The sequence below is a fragment of the Physeter macrocephalus genome, chromosome 2, assembly GCF_002837175.3.
Source record: "Physeter macrocephalus isolate SW-GA chromosome 2, ASM283717v5, whole genome shotgun sequence".
NCBI lineage: Eukaryota > Metazoa > Chordata > Mammalia > Artiodactyla > Physeteridae > Physeter > Physeter macrocephalus.
In genome coordinates, this window is record NC_041215.1 from 104,096,444 (window position 1) to 104,114,366 (window position 17,923).

At 40.8% G+C, this 17,923-nt stretch overlaps 1 protein-coding gene and 1 long non-coding RNA gene across 4 annotated transcripts in view; one reads left to right on the forward strand and one right to left on the reverse strand.

The window, feature by feature from the left end:
- Positions 1–17,923, forward strand: part of SPATS2L (spermatogenesis associated serine rich 2 like) — a 176,737-nt gene that overhangs the window by 67,195 nt on the left and 91,619 nt on the right. The window lies entirely within an intron of this gene.
- On the reverse strand, positions 6,918–8,912 carry LOC102987383 (uncharacterized). The gene is made up of 3 exons (XR_449126.3): positions 8,698–8,912; positions 8,443–8,584; positions 6,918–7,470 (listed from the first exon to the last, which is right to left on the reverse strand). It is a non-coding gene; the product is annotated as an uncharacterized lncRNA (long non-coding RNA).

Consider the following 17,923-nt stretch of genomic DNA (forward strand, 5'->3'; position numbering starts at 1 on the left):
TGCTGTCTACAAGAGACCCACTTCAGACCTAGGGACACATACAGACTGAAAGTGAGGGGATGGAAAAAGATATTCCATGCAAATGGAAGTCACAAGAAAACTGGAGTAGCAATATCATATCAGATAAAATAGACTTTAAAATAAAGAATGTTACAAGAGACAAGGAAAGACACTACATAATGATCAAAGGATCAATCCTAGAAGAAGATATAACAATTATAAATATAGCAGCCTATGCTTTCTTCTCAAGTGCACATGGAACATTCTCCGGATAGATCACATCTTGGGTCACAAATCAAGCCTCGGTAAATTTAAGAAAATTGAAATCATATCAAGCATCTTTTCTGACCACAATGCTATGAGATTAGAAATCAATTACAGGGAAAAAAATGTAAAAAACACAAACACATGGAGACTAAACAATACATTACTAAATAACCAAGAGATCACTGAAGAAATCAAAGAGGAAATCAAAAACTACCTAGAGACAAATGACAACAAAAACACGATAATCCAAAACGTATGGGATGAAGCAAAAGCAGTTCTAAGAGGAAAGTTTATAGCAATACATGCCTACCTCAAGAAACAAGAAAAATCTCAAATAAACAATCTAACCTTACACCTAAAGGAACTAGAGAAAGAAAAACAAACAAAACCCAAAGTTAGTAGAATGAAAGAAATAATAAAGATCGGTGAATTCTATCAAACATTTAGAGATGAGCTAACACCTATCCTTCCCAAACTCTTCCAAAAAATTGCAGAGGAAGGAACTCTCCCAAACTCATTGTATGAGGCCACCATCACCCTAATATCAAAACCAGACAAAGATACTATAAAAAAAAAATTACTGGGCTTCCCTGGTGGCACAGTGGTTGGGAGTCTGCCTGCTGATGCAGGGGACGCGGGTTTGTGCCCTGTTCTGGAAGGATCCCACATGCTGCGAAGCGGCTGGGCCCGTGGGCCATGGCCGCTGAGCCTGCGTGTCCGGAGCCTGTGCCCCACAACGGGAGAGGCTGCAGTGGTGAGAGGCTCACGTACCACCAAAAAAAAAAAAAATTACAGACCAGTTTCACTGACGAATATAGATGCAAAAATCCTCAACAAAATACTAGCAAACAGAATCCAACAACACATTAAAAGGATCATACACCATGATCAAGTGGGATTGATCCCAGGGATGCAAGGATTCTTCAATATACGCAAATCAATCAATGTGACACGCCATATTAAATTGAAGAAGAAAAACCATATGATCATCTCAATAGATGCAGAAAAAGCTTTTGACACAATTCAACACTCATTTATGGTAAAAACTCTCCAGAAAGTGGGCATAGAGGGAACCTACCTCAACATAATAAAGGCCATATATGACAGACCCACAGCAAACATCATTCTCAATGGTGAAAAACTGAAAGCATTTCCTCTAAGATCAGGAACAAGACAAGGATGTGCACTCTCGCCACTATTATTCAACATAGTTTTGGAAGTCCTAGCTACGGCAATCAGAGAAGAAAAAGAAACAAAAGGAATACAAATTGGAAAAGAAGAAGTAAAACTGTCACTGTTTGCAGATGACATGATACTATACATAGAGAATCCTAAAGATGCCACCAGAAAACTACTAGGGCTAATCATTGAATTTGGTAAAGTTGCAGGATACAAAATCAATGCACAGAAATCTCTTTCATTCCTGTACACTAAAAACAAAAGATCAGAAAGAGAAATTAAGGAAACACTCCCATTTACCACTGCAACAAAAAGAATAAAATACCTAGGAATAAACCTACCTAGGGAGACAAAAGCCCTGTATACAGAAAACTATAAGACAGTGATGAAAGAAATCAAAGATGACACAAGCAGATGGAGAGATACACCATGTTCTTGGATTGGAAGAATCGATATTGTGAAAATGACTATACTACCCAAAGTAATCTACAGATTCAATCAATCTCTATCAAATTGCCAATGGAATTTTTTACAGAACTAGAACAAAAAAATCTTAAAATTTGTATGGAGACACAAAAGACCCTGAATAGCCAAAGCAATCTTGAGGGAAAAAAATGGAGCTCGAAGAATCAGACTCCCTGATTTCAGACTATACTATAAAGCTACAGTTATCAAGACAATATGGTACTGGCACAAAAACAGAAATATAGATCAATGGAACAGGATAGAAAGCCCAGAGATAAACCCACACACCTATGGTCAACTAATCTATGATGAAGGAGGCAAGGATATACAATGGAGAAAAGACAGCACTATAAAACTCTTAGAGGAAAACATAGGAAGAACACTCTTTGACATAAATCACAGCAAGATCTTTTTTGATCCACCTCCTAGAGTAATGGAAATAAAAACAAAAATAAACAATGGGACCTAATCCTTACAACAATCCCTATGCCGTTGCTATATTTATCTCCACTTTACAAATGAGTAACACAGAGGGTTGAGGTAACTTCCTCAAGGTCACACCATTCTTAGATGGCAGAGCTGACATTCAAGCCCAGACTGTTTAATTAGTGGCATAAGTTACATAAATGATATCCATTAAATTGTGGATGACCAAAGTAATATGTATAGGTAAAATTGTAAGGTTATAGATTTGGTATCCAAAAAAAGAAAAAAGAAACTAATACACTGGAAAAATTAGCCAAATGAATAAAGATAAAATTAATTTGAGTCAAATATAAACTCATACACTTAAGTTCCAAATAACTCAACTGCAAAAGTAAAGACTGGGGAGATGGGACTTACTAATAGATCAAATGAGGAAGTCTTGGGAGTTTCATTTAATATAGGCTCATTATGACCGATGTACAGTGTGATTATCAACAAAATGCAATCTTAGAGCAAAATTTAAAAACATTGTTCTTCTTCCCATTGATAATTTTCCACCCCATTTGACTTTCTTTTTTAACCAAGTCAGCTTTACATTTTTTATTCTAATTCTAGGGAATACTAAGGTTTCTAATTTGGAATGAACACACTAAATAATTTTCAGACGATTCCCTTTATTTTCATTGAACCAAAATAATGGCAGCAGACTAGTGGAATAAGCACAAGCTTGGGAGTCAGTCCCAGAGGTTGAGTCCCCTCCTTGCTGTTGACTGGCTCTGGGATCTTGGCCTTAACGTCTGTACGCTTAGTTCCCTCATCTAGAAAAAGGCGATAATAATGCCTACCTTGCAGGAGCATCCTGAGGACTCAGGGAAATAGGCATAAAGAGATAAAATCATCCAGCGTGGTGCCCGAGGGGGTTTCATTTGGTTCACTGTTGTAGCCCCATCATGTAGGCCAGTGCCTGGCACAGAGGAGGTGCTCAGAGGTGTTTGCTAAGTGAATACTGAATGAATGAATGAATGGATAAGTGAATGAATGTGTTCAGTAGAGGATAGTTCTTACTAAAGGCATGGCAGTGTTTTCAGATGTGAGAAGTCTTTGTAAAGCAAGAGACTGATTATTCACAGGTTTGAAGAAGTGGAATGCTTTGCCATAGCTAAATTTACTTTTTCCCATCATGCAGCGTAGCTTCAGGATTTTTTGAAAACTAAAGTAAAACTGTGACCATTAGGTCGTCTTTGTAGTGTTTCTTCAGTCCTTACACCATTCTTCCATGAGGTATCTAGAGAGGTCTCATTCTGCCTAGTCAGATATTGTTTGAAAGCTTGAAATGAAAAATGAAACCAAGTTAAGTCTGGCTGGTAGCCATTCAGAAATAGATTTTTTTTTTTAAGTAGATTAATTTTCAAAGACATTTTTCCTCTTTAAGACTTCCTTGTTTTTAAAGAAGCATTTAGTAAAACAATAGGAATGTCTTTTCAGTGTCTGGTTATCTCTTTTTCAAGACTGAGTTTGGTAAATTATATAGTATTAGCTCTGTTGGTCATCTTCCGGGTAAAAAATAAAATCAAATGAAGTCTTTAATGTAATTTATGAGTTTCTCTCCTAGAGCTAAGTGAAACTCAGCTTCATAGCTTTTATTGTTTTGGGCCTTTAATATTGGTCAGATTAAAGCTTATGTTTTTATAAAACTGTAAGGACAAAGAATTATGTTAAAATAGCTAAAAAGACAAAAAAAAATCTCCAGTGTTTGATTCAGCATGTCAAGAATAACAGAGAAAATAGGGTCTGGTTTCAGAACCTTGTAACCAAAAATGACAGTGTGGTGGGATGGGGAGTGGGTGTGGGGTTCGGTTGAGCAGAAACTCTCGCATTCGCTAAAAGGAAAACTAAAGAAGGATGTTAACTCTTTGCTGTATTATGAACAGGACAAGTGTATAATTGAAACCAAACCATTAACACCTTTTCACATACTGCCTTCTGATGTCATCTAATTACTTACTGCCTGCTAATCTTATCTCCCTCAGGAGCCGATCTTAAAATTACACTGCATTGCAATTAGTGAAACACATTGCACCTAGTCAAGGTACATAGTGGACTCCCAGTAAATATTTGTTGAATGACTTCTGTTCACTATGCAGGTGGGTTTTCTTTCTGATCTCATGCATGACTTACTTGTTTCCACCAGAGAGGTTTCAGTTTTGCTCTTTCTCTTACCTGAAATGCCATTCCCATCATTGGCAATACTGCCTCAATGCAGTGCAAAAGAACACCTCCTCCTAGAAGCCTTCTCTGATTAACCCACCTGAACTAAAGCCATCTTACCCATCGAGAAGCCCCTTTTATAAACATGGTTGTAGTCATTTCAGAATGATTTAAGATTCTTATTTCTCTTGGCTCTGACATCCCCCATGCCCCACAATATACACGCATCAAGAATAGGCATGAGTCTTATTTCCTACAGGGACACACACAGGGACACCCCTGCACATGCAGTGTCCACCTATGGAAAGCACACTCAAAGGACGTGTTCTACAGCTAGGTAACGAAATTTTTAATATTAGTGTAAAAAACCAGACAACCCTGATTGCTTGTCTCTATCGGTCTGCCAAGAATGGGTATAAATGGAATCAAGGCTGTGAGAGATGGATGTTTTTCATCAGACAAGTGATCAAAACCTAATACATTTACACCTCAAAATTGCTTTAAAGGAGATTGGATGACTAACAGAAAGTCTTCCAAAGGGAAATAATATATGGTATTATATTTAATTGAGAGACCTGTACAATATTTGAACTATTGTACAAAAACCAGTTTCGATTCATTCAATCTTTAGAGAAATGATTTGGAAGAGATTAAACTACATATTGCTATGGCTTATAGACCATTATAAGCCTTTGGTACCTTCCAAACTTCCCCCAATGTGAGTTGAGCCATAGGTCAGGCTGGGACTCAGAGCAAGGTGTATGCTTTCAGGCAGGCCTTTGATTGCTGTAAACTAAAGGGATAAGGAGACAGGTCGTGAGAAGGTTTACAGAGAACCCATAGAGTACCTAAGGGTGTCAACAGCAATAAAAATCCCTATCTGTAGGTAGAGTTACAGGGTATATATTGGTGAGGTTAGTGGTTAAATGTGTTTAGCATTGGGTTGGAAACCACTTTTTTCCCCTCATATTCCACAGAAAAGATAAATTTTCGGCCTATCTTTTAGACAGAGCATAGGCTTTAGTGCAGGGGAACTAGAGGGCTAGCCTAGTGACCTGATTATCCCGAATACGAGGCTCTGAGTTAAGAAATAAAATAAGTAGGAGATGTTGGGGAAGTTACCTGGTTAAAGACATGGGCTACATGGGGTCCAATACAGGAAGATGTAGAGGGCTTCAGCGCTCATGATTCGACCTTGACTCTGAGAATGACTGAAACACTACTGGGTTGGAGATATGTGGGGAGGAGGAGAAGGAGTGGATTGGAGGGTGTGTAAAGCGATGTGGCTAGAGCAGCATTTGACAATGCTGTTTTTTTTTGTTTTAAAAATTAATTAATTAATTAAGGGCTGTGTTGGGTCTTAATTTCTGTGCGAGGGCTTTCTCTAGTTGTGGCAAGCGGGGGCCACTCTTCATCGCGGTGCACCGGGCCTCTCACTATCGCGGCCTTTTGTTGTGGAGCACAGGCTCCAGACGCGCAGGCTCAGTAGTTGTGGCTCACGGGCCTAGTTGCTCCGCGGCTTGTGGGATCTTCCCAGACCAGAGCTCGAACCTGTGTCCCCTGCATTAGCAGGCAGATTCTCAACCACTGCGCCACCAGGGAAGCGCCAACAATGCTGGTTTTAATGGTGGCATTTAAAGTGATACTCCAGTACTAGATGTTGAAACCTGGGGAATAAATTATTGAAGACTCACTGAAACCAAGAAAGGAAAAATAAAATGAGAGGACATTCACTCTTTTTCCACATGTCTTTATTGAACATTTAAAAGGTCAAAGGCACTCTCCTAGGTACTTTGGAAAAGGAAATCGAGAAGTGGAATTGATCGGAGACAGTCTTTTTATTTATTAATTTTTTTATTTTATTATTTTTTTTGCTGTACGCGGACCTCTCACTGCTGTGGCCACTCCCGTTGCGGAGCACAGGCTGCGGACGCGCAGGCCCAGCGACCATGGCCCACGGGTCCAGCCGCTCAGCGGCATGTGGGATCTTCCCGGACCGGGGCACGAACCCGTGTCCCCTGCATCGGCAGGCGGACTCTCAACCACTGCGCCACCAGGGAAGCCCCGAGACAGTCTTTTTAAAAGGAAGAAATTCTTTTTGTTATTCATTAAATCTATTAATATCTCATATATTTGAAGCACTTTAAAAACAGTTATTAATTTCCCCCAAACAGCATATATTTCAGGTGACAAATTTCTATTCTTTTATTATAGTTAGAAATAAAATATAGTTATATATAGTTAGAAATAAAATTCACTAAGGCAGTGAATATGACCTCTAGGATTTTGACCATATCATGAAATGGTCCAAATGAGTTTTATTATCTGTGATTGCATTAGAATAAATTCAAGGGCATTAAAATCATGTTAATTCTCTCTTTTATCCATCTTGATACAATTACCTGAAATCAGCACGTATGAAAGGAGATTTTGTAATTTTTAGGCTGTTCTGTTATTAGCTCTAAGACTTTATTTGAACTTTGTTCTTTCCATGTTATAACTGCTTATTGTCTTCTAAAGACAAGTACCTTAGATGTGAACTTGGTCACTAGAGCACTGACCACATCTGGTAGCCACAAGACAGGAAACCGTGATCTGGTGTGGGTTTCTGAGCCATTCTACAAGGAAGAGGTATTATAGTCTTGGATTCACTTTTGCCTGTGCTGAAATTTTAAGAACATGGTAAACAAATGACCCTGTAGACACTGAGCCCTGGAAGTCTCTATCCCTCTCAGCAGTGCTGCAGTCAGGCCTCAGCCTTGGACTGCTACCCACACCTCTCTAGAATTGCCCTAGGCTTCCCTTAAGGTGGCATTGTCCATGGTGAGGGAAAGGTGTATCCAGATGAGGGCAACTTGTGGTCAGAAGGTTGTTCCATCACTGGCTAGATGCATGACCATAACTTCTTCCGCCTTAGTTTCTCACCTGCAAAATGAGGATGGAGGGGAAAGCAACCACATAAGCTATGGAGAAATTGAATGAGATTATTTATTTATATTTATTTTATAGCACGTAATGTGTGCTAAGCACTGTTCTAATCACTTTACAAATATGAACTCATTTCATCCAAATTACTACCCCATGAGGTAGTTACTATAATCATTCTCAGTTTACCTATGAGGAAATGAAGATGTAGAGAGGTTGAATAACTTGCTCAAATCCCAAAACCAGTAAGAGGCAGACTTGAGATTCAAACTTGGCAAATTGTAATTACTTATTTTCTATCATAAGAGGATAAGGAAGAATCTGAATAGCAGAAATGGGCAGTGTTTCCTGTTTGCGATCATTTGGGGGCCCAAGATCCTGTGTGGTGGTGACAGAGGCACAATAATGAATGCAGATGTCTCTGCCACAGGGCTAGCTATAGGGGCTCCCGGGCTGACTGCCTGTGGGCAGTGAGCAAGATGGTGGGTGAGAGGCGTGACCCTAAAGAGAAATAGTGCCTTTCTAAGAACATGTTGAATTTACGAGTTAATTTTTTTAAAGTATCAAACCAGCAAACAAACATAGATAGGACTAAGGTGCCTGTAGGTGGCGCAGGCCTGACAGGCCTTCTCCATCCTGCCCCCCAATGGTTACCCCTCCTCCCGTGGTCCTCACACTAGCTTTTCCCTGGTGAAATTCATCATGAAAACTTCATTCCTTTGGGTGAGGGCATGACCCCTAATAAAATGTATATACCCCTGGACACAGTAGTACATTATTCATTTAGTGTAAAATTAGCCAGCAGATGCCTCTGGTTAGGTCTAGAACCAGGAACAGGTTTTAGAATGGGGAGGGGAGAGAGAAAGGCTCAGGATGCAGTGCTAGGAATGTTTGCTAATTGATTGATCTGCCTGTACTGCTGTCACTGGAAGATTAGAAGCCCTTAGCTGACTCCCATTCTCAGCAACTGACCTTTGGAACGATGACTGCGGTCCCAGCCCATACTGTCTCTTAGCCTCCGGGGCAGTCCGTGTAAAGTTCGCAAGTTCAGTCTTACAGCTATGCGTTCCCCAAGAGGAGAAGAATGAAGAACTGGGCATTCGCTACCAGGGGCCTGAAGGCAAAAGCACAGGGCAGTTTTACAAAAAGGAAACAAGTATTTTCGAAGTAGGTGAGTCCCTCCGAGCCTCAGGTGGCCTCAGCCACCCCCAGGATTCTGCTACCTACCCCAGTCTCTGACTCCACCTGCCTCGCTGTTGAGATGACTTGACGCAGTAAAAGCAAGTTGATAAAGGTGGCCAGTTCAGGGACAGGGCTTATCGTCTATCGAGAAAAGGCAGTCAAGCCATGCGCTGGAAGCCCTGATTTGGAACACCAGGATACCTTACCAAGTGAGTCGAGGTGGATTTTGTTGAAAGGCTTAGGAACAGTAGTACTGGGTGGGGGGAGGAGGCGTGAGAGGGGCTGGCTGCCTGTAGTTCTCTTCTGCCTCGGTTCCCTAGCGCTGCTCTCCCAGCAAACGCCAGTGCCTGTAAGTTACAACATCACAGACTGTTTTGATTCAGCCAGTGCCAGTGATGGCCGTTTCAAGGAAGTAGGAGGGACCTGACTTGCTCTGCTACTTTGAGAAAACCATTCAATGTTTACTAGGAGGGTTCTGACTTAATGAACCAGGAATATTGTGAGTTCCTTAGAACAGAGGTTTTTGAAACCAGAAAATCCTCAGGAGAGACGGTGGCTTCCTTTACCAGGTGTTTATTCCATGACAGATGAGCGCGCTTGCCCAGAGTTGGCTGTGAACGTAGAGCTTTTGTTTGCCAGGTTTTGTCAGGATTTCTCTTTGCCAGGCCAGAGCTATAGTGCAGAACCACAGTGCATGTTTTCTTTGGACATGAATATCAGTGTTTTCCTTCAAAATTTGCTGTAAAAACTTTAAAAAAGTATACAGCCTCTGCTTCCAGCCCATGCCGTCTAACTGCGAGCCCACCTCTAACCCTTTGGGGAGCCCGGTCTCTGGGGTGAGACTGGCCAGCTGGGCAGATCACAGCACCAGCATTGCTCTGCCCAGAGCCTTGAACCAGGTCCATTCCTAGTCTAATTTCCTGAGTCCACACGCTGATTTCCTTCCCCACCTCCTCTTTTCTGTGTTTTTGCTTGTATATCTGTCTCCACCAGAGGGTTTAAGCTCCTTTGGGGGCAGGAGCGCTGGAGTCAGGAGGTCCAAGTTCAGATCTCAGCTCAGGCACTTACTGGCAGTGTGACTTGAGTAGCTCACCTCTCTGTGCTGGCATTTCTTTTTCTATAGAATGAGGGCTGACATACTTCATAGGGTCTTTATGAGAATTAAATGAGTTCATACATGGAAGGTGCCGGGTATACAGCAAGAGTTGCGTAAGTGGTATTTTGTAACCATTGCCAGCATTCCCCATAGAGCCCAGCACATTGTAGGTGTTTAGTAAATGTTTGTCACATACTAATAAAAAACATTGCCCTTTGTGTAGGAATTGCCATAGCTGGTTGAAGAGCTGGGGGAAAGGAAAAAAAGAAAGAGAAGGCATGGTATTTCCTTTTCAATATTTGGGGAGTTGGTGTGAGGTGGTTTGGTGCTCAGGGGTGTGAAGGAGAGCTGTGCTTAGTCTTTTGTCTAACCCCCTCTGGAGTTTGGGATTTGTTCTGCAGGCGGGCAGTAGGGGATGGCGGTGGGCAAGGCGGTGTGATCTGTGGGGAGAGAGCCTATTATGGCGTGCTTGGAGAGAGTGGAATTTATTCTTCCAAACCTTGTAACGCTGGCCACTTCACCTTTCCCGAGGCATCTCTGAGGATAGGCCTGTTTTAAAGACTTGAGCTGACATCATCGCATCTTAAAAGAACTGAGCATAATTGAATTGCTGATACAAGTGGGTACTTGCATCGGGCCCGGGTCACCCACATCTCTATGGAAACACATGTTTGCTTGAAAGCCCAGCAATCAGAAGCAGAGCCTTCCAGGAGCCAGCATCGGGTCACTTTTAGAAAAAGGCATTTATTTATATTCTCGAGCTGTCAGAGACCTAGGCAATGAAATAATTTCAAATTAAATAGAGAAATCAGGCCGCAGATGAATGCTAATAGAGCCTGCCGTGTGCCCTCCCCCTGTGCTCGCGGTGCCTGAGATCTGCACGTTTATTTTAGCTGTCCTTTGCTCTTTTCCGCCCATTTGCATTCTGCTGCCTTGGGGAGGTGGTTTGGCACTTTATGCAAAAATGGTTAATCTTCATTCATACTAAAATGAATGTACTAAAATGTACTAAAATGGAAAATGCAAAGCCAGGACTGCAGTAAAGTGTGCGTTGCGCTCTTCCGGGCCGACTCTGTGTGTGCGGCATGTCCAAGGGCGCACAGGCCCGACGACTCTGCTTCCTACACAAGCACTCGGGGCTGTTGAGTCAAGACATTCTCTCATAAAGGTCTGAAACTTGCATCAGCACATCTTGCCCTAGATGTGCTCAAGTGATATCCTAAGTGATTGGAAGCTTTTATCTGCCTCTGGAAGCAGGATTTTTCGAGTAAGTATTGACTGTTAATGACCTGTTTAAAGAGAACATTCAATTTTCTTTCTTCCCCCCACAAAGAACTTAGTAGGCAGTGACATTTCTAAACCAAAGGCTAACCCTGCTTTTCAAAAGGAGCAGAGACAGGGTTTTTAAATGTGAAATTTTTTTCCCTGACATTTGCCCTTAAAATGCTTTTCAGTGAAGTTGTTCTAACAGTGGGTTTAGAACACTGAAGTGTCTTTGAATAAAAATGCAACCTTGAGATTTTATTTTCCCCCTTCAAATTAAACAAAAAAGTTTCGGTCAGAGTCTTCATATGAAATTCATATTTCAATCACTATTCTCTGTTTCACTGTTTATGTGTCTTCATTCCCAATAATTAAAGCAACTCTCCTCCGAGAAGCAAGGCACTGCACAAGAACCTTTATTAAACTGTGGGAATTAAACCACAGAAAAAAGAGCTAAAGTACTTAGATTATGAGAGACCTCAGTAATTACAAGACCAGGTAAGGAACAGCTAAGGTAGGAGTGAAAGGGAAGAGGACACAAAATGGAAGAGAGAGAAGATTAGGCAATGGAAGAGTTAAGCAACAGAAAACCTATATGATGTTATTGATACATTTAGGCAAAGTCCCAGTTTTATAGAGGGAGCACTGTTTTCCTCTCCAGCTGGCATGTAAGTGCCCTTGACTGTGCTTAGGGGACTGGACAGTTAGTCCTTGACCAGTTTAAAGGTGATCTTTACAGAGAAATAGCCTAGTACATGGGAGACAGCACCCACGTCTTTTTTTTTTTTTTTTTTTTTTTTTAAGGTGAATTTTCAGCTTTCAGCTACCCTGGCTACTAAGTGCTTGCATCGCCCCCAGGGCCCTTACAGACTTGAACACCTGAGAGCTGAAAAGGACCACAGAGGTCCTGTGCTCTGAAGGCTAGAGAAGATGCCACACCAAAATACGGCAGTGGTGGCTCAGGACATGGTACCCCAAATATGCCACTTTGACATATTGATTCTTGTGAGGTGTGGGCACTTGAAAAACAGCAAATGGAGGAAGAGGCTTTCTCTGAACTCCCCTTTTCTGCTTAAAGACAGATCATCCAAAAGGAGCTTAGTTGTCATAAATTCCCTCCCAGGGAGTTTCACCAGCCAGGGAGGATGTTGACTTTCGTCACAGGAGGGGAGACTAGAGAATGGACACCACACTCAGCAGACTTTGTCACAAGCTACCATACCTCCATCTGTTCTTCTAAGGGCTCATTCATCTTTCCTAAAAGTCATTTACTCTCCCCTCTGCTTTTCCTGTTAAGATGGTATTTAATCCTGAATTCTAGGCCACCTCGGGGGAGTTCTTCATTTTTCCCTGAGTATCTCCCATGTGTATGTGAGATATACATGTTAATAAACATCTGTTTGTTTTTCACGTATTCATCTTTTATTACAGGGGTCCCAGCTAAGAACTCAAAGGGTAGAGGGAAACTTATTTTTCTTCCCCTACAACTCCAATCTCTTTTTTTGCAACTGAATACCTGAGGCCCTCATGCTATACTCTGACAATCTAGAACCTTTACTCAGATGTTCCATCAGGACAAATGGTGGCCCACATAGACAGATGTGCAGGCTTCCCCAAGCTCTCTGTCAAAATTTCCCTGTCCTGTTTCCCATTCTCTCAGAGAATGGGAAACACTGTCTGCTAAGGGCCAAATGATGGCAGTAGAGAATGAAATAAATTAATGTGTGAAATTGCACCTTCTTCCAGAGGTGGTAGTAATCCATAAGCTGAGTAAAAATGTAGACATCTCTTAAGAAGTTTCCCCAGGTTAGGAGTTGGCTCTCTGGGAGGCTGTGGGACGCTCTGTTTTGACGGAGAGGCGTTTTGCTGCTTCTCCAATCACATCGCGTAATTAATTGACTTCCTCCCCACAAGATCAGTCCCGATTCTTCCTCTCTGAGGCAGCCATGAGGAACTGTCTCAGGATCTATGTGATCACAACACTGTCTAGGCTGTACCAAAATCAAATACAGAGACACTTTAATTACTTTAACTTAGAAAGATGGAGTAGTTAAACATTCTGGAGTAGTTAAACATTCCAGACCCTGGAATGTCATGGAGCCTCTGGGCAACGTTGTAGAACCAGGAAAACAGCTTGTTGGTCGAGGGCCCACTAAGTGAAGCTTCTAACATTCTCATCTGAGGTAGAAGCCGCAGGAAAACAGCCATCTCTTTGTAACAGGTACATTCCCTCCCATTCCTGTGAGAGTTTAGTGCTTTGCTCTGCAGTCCGTGTGCCCTGAAAATGTACAAAGCATACATCACATGCCTGACCGGCTGGAGAAGGCAGCGCCCGGGACCGGTTTTATCCTCCTTGCAGAGTTCTTACTGCAATTCATATACAATGAGCCCCATGACTTGTTCATGATGCTTTTGAGGTGCTCTCAGCACAATGGCTCTGGGCTCCAGAGCTTCAGACTGCCTGGGATTGAGTCCTGGCCCTGCCACTTACCGTGGGACCCTGGGTTGGTTCCTGAATCTCTGTGCCTCAGCTTTCACGTATATGAAATGAAGATAATCACAGTTTCTACTTTATGGGGGTATGAGGGTTAAATGGATAAATATGTGTCAAGCACTTAGCAGAGTGCCTGGCACAATCTAAGTGCTCCATATTATTATTATTATTAATATGTTGGTGAAAAGACCATTCCCTAACGAAACTAGCTCCCCACCCATTTATCTATCTAGGCATCTGGAGAATCTGTTTGTTGTGTGTGGTGATTGGGATCAAGGAAGTGGCCCATTCTTCATATTCCCAGGCCACAGACTGTAAAGCAGTGGTTCTCACAGTTTGGTTTGCGAATGCCCTGGAGGGCGGATTAGAGCACTGACTGCTGTGCCCCCCTCCCAGAGCTTCCGATCCGGTCCTTCTGGAGAGGGGCAGAGAATTTACATTTCTAACAAGTTCCCAGCAGCAGAGCCGCTGCTGTAGGACGGCAGTTTCCAGTAGAAGTATGATGTAAGCAACATAGGCCATTTAAAATTTTCTAGTAGTAACATTAAAAAAGTAAAAAGAAATGGGTGAAGTTAATTTTAATGTTATATTTTATTTAACTCAACATGTCAAATATTATCATTTCAACACACAATTGACATAAAAATCTATTGAGACAGTTTACATTCCTTTTCTGTAGCAAGCCTTTGAAATCCAGGATGTATTTTACGCTCCCAGGACATTCTGGTTCAGACCAGCCGCATTCAGATCTGGCTTTGCAAGAAAATGACCCGAGGAGGTTTCTTTTTTCTGGCCTCCACCTCCCCGCCCATACCAGCTGGCATTCTCTATTTTTATGTTTTTTATAAATCATGGGAAAACTTTGCATAAATGACCTTGAAAAAAATTGTTAAAAATCATTATTTAAAATTTTTTCTTATGTATTTCCTCTGGCTCTCTAAATTCCATTCAAGAAAAGTGATACGACACCTGAGAACAGGAAAGTCAGTCTAAGAGCAGTAATAGGTTTCAGAGAAACAAAAGTGAAACTTTATTACTGTCTACATAGTGAAACAGGAGGGAAAATGGAGATTGGTAAATCAGAAAGCAATTGGCATTTCAATATACTGTTTTAACTTTTTATACTTTATATGATTGCATGAGAAATATAAACATATACATATCTTTTTTAAACTCTAAGTTTGGTAGTTGATCGGATTGTGGTATATATTAAACTTCTCTGAATTGTATTAATTAGAAATACTGAAACAAATGTATGTGCCGGAATTTGCACTATTCAGGTGTATTTTTCATAAAGAATATTTCTCTTTTTTACAAACTAATAGATTTTCTGACTAGCATTAATGCATATTAAGATCTTTGCATAAGTAAGTTCAGTTTGATGGTAACCATAGTTGTGGATTATTAATTTTACACTGGAGATGTGTATAGATGATATATTGGTGATAGATAAATGGTGAAATGCTCTTCTTTGGGATTGACATCTTTCCTAATAAGTTTTTGACTATGGAACATATATCTAAACTGAGGTGAGAGATCAATCTGAGATTTCATAAATAAAATTTCAGTCAACAGTTTCCTTGATCTTTATTTTTCTGTAGGATATATGTAAAACTTAGATGATGTGTATGTATATTTGTAATGTTATTACTGAAAGCTGAGGAGTAATTATGGAAAAAATTTCAAACAATACCTAAGCTATTAAAATGTTGCACCAATATCAGGACTTGTATTTCTGGCTATCTTCATTTTCTATTGATTATTTATATGCATGGGACATGTATGTGTGGATTTGAATAGTTAGGCCCCAGTAATTGGTCTGTTCTAAGAACAATTGTAGTGATAATAGGAATTAGAAACCAGGTTCTTCCCCAAGAAGTCAGAGATCGTTGTACCTTTCTTATGGACTTAAAAGCTCTTGAGATCAAGCTATGTTAGAGATAGATCATCAAGCATGGTGACCAAGCGTGATGAGAAGGAAATAGCAGGTCCGTTGGCCCCAAACATGTCAACTTACTCACAGCATCAAAGGCTTCTCGGGTCAGCCCAGGGGGTGTGCAGCTTTGAGGGATGGAGTTTCAAGTTGCTGAACTCTGGGCCTGTCATTTAGGAGGAGGTGACAATATATTGTTTCTTAAAGGAAAAGTTCCTTACCTATTTAAGTTAAACAGTTAAGATTCAGATTAAGTGGATCTGGCTGTCCCGATGTAGTTCATAGCAGAGAACAGAATCCCAGAAGAATAGGGGCACAGCACAGTTTCATTTTCCCAGGGGCGAGGGAGTCAGAGGAAAGGTAATGGGCATGTGATGCCATGCCAGGGCGAGGTGTGCTTCTGAATATTCTGGAAGGGCTAGTGCCAATCTGAGGTGTGGACACTCAGGGAGGGCCTTTGACACTGAAGGTCCACCTTGTCCCCGTTGTTTGTCCTTAATCAATAGAACCCAATTTAACTAGCTAGCCACTTAAATTCTTAATTCTTAAGGCAAATCAGATTTATTTTCTATTTATATTGAAATCTTTCATTTAGTTTCCATAACTGGAGCTGTAGCTGATTTCCCAATCTCTCTGTTATATACCAGCCAGTGGAAAGCCTTGATGTACAAAGGCCATAGGAATCCAGCTGGAAGGAATTGCCTGTAGAGATAGCACACAGGGGGGAAAATAAAGAGTAAAATGGACAAAGAAGAGCTCCCTACAAATTATTTTTATCTTATCTTCCCATGTGAGAAGCCTGTAATAGCCTCATTCTACTCTCACAGCCAGCCTTTTCCTTCCACAAAAAAAAATAATATTGTAATCAATCTTACTGGCATCACAACCAAAGAAGAGTCTTCCTTGACTTAGACGCCAAAGCAATGAGAAAGGGAATTGCCAAGGAAATATATTTATTCCTATGAATCTAGCTCACCATTCAGTACTGCCACTTACTCAGATCTCAGAAATTTTCTGTCCTCTGTGGAATTCCTCCCTAATTTCTCTATAGATTATAACACTCCAGCTTTAGAAAATGCTGCACACCCAAATCCTAGACATCAAAGCAAAACAAAAACAAAACCCTTTTTCTATCAGATTTCACACATCTATAATGGCAGGAGTAGATGTGTCCAGAAGATGTAGCTAATCCAGTCTAATGAGAGGAATTGTGGCTGAGATCCATCTTAACAAAATTGCCCCAAGTGCTGCTGTCTCCTTTGAGCCTTCCTCACTCCATAGCTGCAGGCTGTGTCTCTTTCTCTGTCTTCCCCATATCCTCATTCTCTCACATACATACATATACTATCACATGTAGAAAAATCTATGTATATGCAGTGTATGTTTACATAATGCCAGAACTTCCATTTGAATAAGAAAATCAACCATTCAAATGTCTTCAGATATCATGCTTATAGACTATCTTGCAGGCATTGTGATGACTGATCTAAGGTTTCACATCTATGGCTTGTAAACAAAAACACCTGATTATTTGTCCTTATACTTCACATACCATCTCTATTCACTGTTATGGATAATCAGAAAATAATCCTAATGTCTTTTACTAGTAACTCTCAGGGGCAAGAATAATGAGAATGAAATTCAGACATTATTTGCCAGCTAGCATTATTTACTTTCTCTCTTATTCCAAGGCAGAGGATATATAGCATTTACCATTGGGAAGAGTTATTTAAATGGAAGCTGTATCCAGTGGGATGAGCACTCTTTGCAGAGTATATGGGAAGGAGCTGTCTTACTGGGGATTGAGTTTGCAGGGTCTCCCCTGACACCGTGCCCAAATGCATGTATCAGCGGCAATGTCATTCGGAAACTTGTAAAAATAAAATTTTACTGTTTCTAATATTTAATAACATAGTAGATAATAGTATATGGATTCCTATTTGAGTGGTAATAGAGTTAAGATTACATATTGCCAAGCTTTCATCCTAAATCAACAAAAGGTAATGGATCTGAATTTATGCTTTATTTCAGACCTAGGCTTAAAAGAAAATGGTGGGGAGAAATCAGAGAATTTTTGCAAGTTATCCCTGAAACGTTATCAATTCTAGATACACTCTTTGTAGCCAAAGTCAAAAAGGATATAAGAAAGAGCTTCAGTGGTTCTTGATTGACAAAAAGCATTAAACATGCAAATAGGTAATATATTGATATCCTGGCCTGTCTAGCTGCTAACTTCTGAACCAATCTGTTTGCCCATTCTAAGTCATTTATGCCGTATTTCAAAAAGAGATTGAAACTATTAAAGACTTAAGATGTAGCTTCTATAATAATGGTAAAAGATTTAGACCGGATGAGAAGAAGAAAAACACAACAGCTTGATATTAAGAATACAGATCTTGGGCTTCCCTGGTGGCGCAGTGGTTGAGAGTCCGCCTGCCGATGCAGGGGACACGGGTTCGTGCCCCGGTCCGGGAAGATCCCACGT